Source organism: Podarcis liolepis (genome assembly GCF_965112155.1).
Source record: "Podarcis liolepis genome assembly, chromosome: 9".
Classification (NCBI taxonomy): domain Eukaryota; kingdom Metazoa; phylum Chordata; class Lepidosauria; order Squamata; family Lacertidae; genus Podarcis; species Podarcis liolepis.
The window spans coordinates 7,968,422-7,974,231 of NC_139564.1; positions in this window are offsets into that span (position 1 = coordinate 7,968,422).

Sequence of the window (5,810 nt, forward strand, 5' to 3'; positions counted from 1 at the left end):
GGCCCTCGGTGCTGAATCTCAGTGTCTGGGCTGGATGATGGGGGCCGAGATGCTCCTTCAGGTATGCAACACCAGGCATAGTTGTGTAAACTTTGTTCCTGTCAGCATCCCCCAGCTTTTCATCTTTTTATTTTAAAGGCAAATGCCAAGAAAGGCTTCACCCCAAAAAAGCTTTGAATTTCTTTCATACTTCGTCTTTCTGCAAACAAAGTTGGAGTCCGCAGCTTCCTTTTTCAATCCTGACAATGGAACTCCCGCCTCCTTTTTGGATAAGGTGATTGTCGGCTGCGTAATCTTTCAGTTAAGAAAAAGGGAGAGAGAGCTGCGACTTCATAGAAACAACCTTCTTAAAAACGTGTGCTTGAGAGTCCTCTCATACATTTCCCATCAATAATTACAGCCATTGCTGAAAATTGTTCGCCATTGTTCGCCTGGCTCTCAAAGCGTCTAAATCCCACATTCCACCCGACAGGCCCCTACAGAGAAAATTAAGCACAGAAGGAGGGAGGGAATGGTAATTGCTTGAGATTCTGCTGATATCAAAATTGTCCTACTTTAAGAGCAAAGGTGCATGAATGGAGATGGGACTGTAGCACATTAAGAGGATGTGAGAGATGGCACGACTGGATGCTTCCGTTATGTCAAGACCTCTCACAGGAGGAGTGCAACATTTAGGAGATGTAATGTGGTACATTTGCAGGAATGCACCAACCATGGATTTCCCATCTATTGATCTGATTCTAGCATTGTTAACGTTTGCGGGGAGGAAGGTGTCTAACCATAACAAAAGCCTGGGTGATATTTAACTGAATAAATGCATGAGTGGAACTTGCTCAATGAGACTTTGTCTGGTACCCCTCCTCTATGCCATCCCCAAATCACCCCAGAGGCTTGGGAAAACACACAGAACATATTTAGGGACATTGGGGAGCTTTAAACAGCACAAGCAGAAGTCATTCCACTTATGCGAAGCACTATTTACACCTACATTCAATACAACTCACTGTAAGGATAGGAAAGGACAAATCAGTTAATTTTGGTTTCTCCCGGTCCCTCATTTCCCCACCCCACTCCCCACATTTCCACATCACTTTCCTTAAAAACATGCCCTGATAAAAATTAGACAGCATTTTAGGCGGCATTTCTCTTAAGGTACATATTTTTGAATGGAATTTCCCCTAACACAATGCAGTTTTGTATGTTATATTCAATAATAAATGCATGTTTATGTACACCTTCCCCTAATACAGTGGTACCTCTGGTTAAGAACTTAATTCGTTCTGGAGGTCCATTCTTAACCATTCTGAAACTGTTCTTAACCTGAGGTGCCACTTTAGCTAATAGGGCCTCCCGCTGCTTCTGCTGCACCGTGCGATTTCTGTTCTCATCCTGAAGTAAAGTTCTTAACCCAAGGTACTATTTCTGGGTTAGCGGAGTCTGTAACCTGAAGTGTCTGTAACCTGAGGTACCACTGTACAGATTTTTAGTGTGAATTTCTCCTAATATACAATTTTTGCAAGTACCGGTAATTTCCCCCTAATTCAATTGTTTTAAATAATAAAAAATGAAAAAGATTACTAGAAACAACACACAACTAAATGCACAGGTTGCCGTATAAAATTGTAACTTACATGTGCTAGATTAGTTTTTAGCTAGTTTTAAGCTGAACTGAGTGCTGAAGCTTTCAGCTGTCTCCCCCCCCCCCGCCCCCGCAACTTTTAACCTCAGAAAACTGAGCTTGTTTTTTAAAGGGGACACTAAGCTGTCTACTGGCTAGATCTGCATTGTGTGAAACTATTTATCTCTATCCGGAGCTTTGTTTTTACCCTTTCTCCAAAATTGGTGCTCAGCCTAGTTTCCTATGGCCACTCAAGCTTCAGCTGGGAGGGGACAGAAAACTAGGCTTCTACAGGGTTCCTACCTGTAGGACTTAGCTCCTAATAAGCTATCGCAGGGGGCCGCATTAGAAGACCCTCAAAGTCCCTTCCAACTCTGCATTTCTATGATTCACAATTTCTCAGGTATTCTTTTTATAGATAAATTTCCACTGCAGGATTTGGCTCCCAGGGCAAAGCGGCCTTACACTGTGCCCTTATTAGTCTGAGCTCTTGCTTGAATCAAATAATTAAATAAACCTGTATTACTTACCCTCTCGTTGCCTGGCTGCTTAACTCGTCTTGATTCTGGGGCTCCCTCTAGTTTATGGAGCATCCATTATGAGCATGCGTTTAGATTAACTGCACAATTGTAAGAAATGCTTTCTTTTTAAGTGTACGAATCTTCCATATCTTATCTCACTTTATCTGATTGCACACTGCTTTGGTAGCATTTCACTGTGAAGCAGTTTAAAAATCTGTTAAGCGAATAAATGTGCGTTTTTGCGGAGAAACGTTGTTCAGTTAGCGATGAATGCGGAACCCCTAGGGACCTAGAGGTGAACAAATGCAGAAGTGGCATGGACCAGAAACGAGCTGGTTCTCCCATCACTATCCTGAGGTCCCTTTGTTTGAAAACTCTCAGCACGTCCTTCCTTAATCGCCTTTCTCCTACAGTGAGCGTATCCGGATCTTTGTAAGATTTGTCTTGTAGATGCTTCATCATCTTGGCAGCTTCTCCCCGAAGTCATTCCAACCTGTCAACTTCCTTCTTGAACCGGGGCTCCCCAGAGCTGATCTCAGAACTACAGATAAGGGCTGTGTCCTTTGTCTCTCGCATCATATACAGCCGCTAACCCCAGCAATCCTGCCATTTGCTGTCAGTCAAACACTGCACCCAGACTCTAGTGCCGAGGAGGCTCTGAAATGGATGCACTTAGCAGGAAAGCGCTCACGTTATTTTAAGCCGGGTTTGCAGTTCCTCTAGATAAATCATTGCATCACTCCAGTCTCTCACAATATCTAGTGCATTATGGTTTTTTGGGGGTTTAAAACTCCCTGGCCATTGGCTATGCAGGCTGGAGCTGATGTAGTCCAGGCATAGGCAAACTCAACCCTCCAGATGTTTTGGGACTACAACTCCCATCACCCCTGACCACAGGTCCTGTTAGCTACGGATGATGGGAGTTGTACTCCCAAAACATCTGGAGGGCTGAGTTTGCCTATGCCTGATGTAATTCAAAAACATCTGGAAGGCGCATCATTGGAGAAAGGCTGCTGTGTTATCTATGCTTCATCCACCCACCCTGTTTTTAGTAGGCTTTCATTTCCAGATTTGATAATCTCATCTTCACCTGATATCAATGACTTGGTTATATTCACTTTCCCTTATCTTGCCTGGGTCATTTCTGAAGATGAAATGCAGGGATATGTAATTAGCAGCACCTGAGCATTTAACACACAGTTTCAAAGCAAACCCGCTGTTAGATCAATCATTTCTGCTTCTACATTACTATATGATTATAAAGGCAGCCAATTAATATTTCTAGGGTGGGTGTGTCACACCTGCAGTGTGAAAATTATCCTCTAAATATATAATACAGCCTTTCCAGAAGGGCTGATAAAAACTTAATCATTAACCACTCAAATAGATTTTTAAAAAGATTTTAGGAACACTCTTGTCTATCTTTCTTGCTAAAGATATTAATTTGCTACTAACTGATCCTTAAATGCTAGGTACTTATTTAGAAAACATGAACAATTAAAATTTATTTTGGGCACACACTGTTATTTAGGATCTGGTGAGTCTTAAGTGGCAGGAAGTTCCACAGTTCCACAACAGTTACAGTAAGTGTACTCTGAGGTTCCCAGCCCTTGTGCTATATACCACAGAGCTATGGTTACTCTCTTTGGCAGGGCCAGATTTAGGTTTGATGAGGCCCTAAGCTACTGAAGGTAATGGGGCCCTTTATATGTCCGGCTGTCCTTTGTCAACAATAAATTGTCGCTTTTTTGTGTTGAATATATGCTATATGGTAATTTATGGACCTAATAGATATTTAAAGCCATTTGCATATGTTGCCATTCAACCAGTCCATACAGAATGTAGGCACCCTATATATAGAAATGAGCAAACCTGTGATATTTTAGGGAGCAGACTAGCATTACTTACTTACATTATAGGAACCTACACTTACATTATAGGAAACTACACAGCATGGGTTTAATTTTATTTGTATGTAGGTTTAATTTTATTTGTTTTTTATCTTATATTTTGGAAATGTACACCCAGTTTTTTTCCTTTAATTTTTTGGGGGCCCCCCAAGAGATTGGGGCCCTAAACTATAAATTGTTTAGCTTATACATAAATATGGCAGTGGGAAGTGGCAGTGGAAAGTCTTTGGGAAGTTTTGGGTGGGTCTTTTAGTTCCTTGTTTCCTTGGAACAGGGGTCTGCAACCTTTAAGACAAAAAGAGCCACTTGGACCCGTTTCCGAAGGGAAAAACAACAACTGGGAGCCGCAAAACAAGCCAAATGTAAATAACCACACATTCTTCCCCTTCCCCCATTCTCTCTCTTTTCCCTGAGTCTATTTCAGATAGCAAAGAGGGGTATGGTACCTCTCATATCCATTTTTTTGCAAAGCACCATGTGCATAGAGGGCATTATACAAATTAATACATAGATATTTTTGTAATTTATTTCCCTCCCAAGTATCCAGAATAGCCCATCAATAAACAAATTAACAAAATGATGTTCATGTGGAAGTAAAGGATAAGGCGGTCAGATTACACCAAAGGAAACCTAGAAGTCCTGTTAATGGGATAGTGCAAGTTAACAGCATGTTGCTGGCCATGTCAACACCTTCATTTGGATTTTAAAAAAAGTTTTACTTAACCGTTTGATGAAATAAGAATTTTGGAAAGATGCTGTCCAAAATGACACTAATGTATTTACAAACTGCAGGGAGCAAAGAAAAAAAAAGATTAAAAATAAAAACACAGAGAATTTATGAAAATATAGGTTTCCTATTTCCACCCCACAGGAGTCACGGCTGCTGTTTTGAAAGGATTATGAGATGGTTTCGAGCTTTCAGAGTTCATCTTTTTCCCGCAATAAGGTGTATCTATGTCCACTGGGTGCTAGCTTCTGGAATGAACTTTCAGGTGGGCTGCTTACTATGTCTTGAAGTGGCTGACCAGGTGCTACATCAGTTGGATCTGGGCCATGGTGAAATTCCCTGTGCAGTTTCCCAGAGTGCAAATCTAGTACAAATTGCTTGAGTTTACCTGGAGTAGCCACATCGCTGAAGTCTGGGAAGACATACATGTGCCTAAAACTGTCAATAGCAATAACAGGACAGTCTGCTGGAGTCTTCTGAATGTGGAGGAGTGGATGTCTTAACTTGTCACAATCAGCATGTAAAAAGTTTATCGTACCCTTTTCACTTATTAACTGCCGTGCAACTTCCTGCTGGAACTTCTCTAGACTTTCTGTGTCATCTTTCATATGAAAGAGTATAAGAAAAGGAAGACCCTCTTCTGTCAATTCCTCTCCATTCTCAAACGTAATTTCACGAACAAGTGGAACACATTTATCTTGAGTCCATGCATAAGCCAAGTCAAAATTGGTCATAGAGCCCAAGTAAACCATATCTGGAGCATCTGGGGGGGGGGGGCGTGAGGCGGTGGGTTGCTCGGTCTCCCTGCCGCTCCGGCTCTGTGGCTCTCTTTGGCTCTCTTTCCCCCCGGCCTCCAGGGGAAGTGCGCAGCGGGCGGGCGGGCGCCGACACGGAGATCCTGAAGCACCACCGCCACACCTCTCTCTCTCTCTCTCTCTCTCTCTCTCTCTCACACACACACACACACACACCCCGCCCTGCCCTGCCATCTCGAGCGCGCTCTCTCTCTCCCCCTCGCCTCAGGTGCCTCGTGC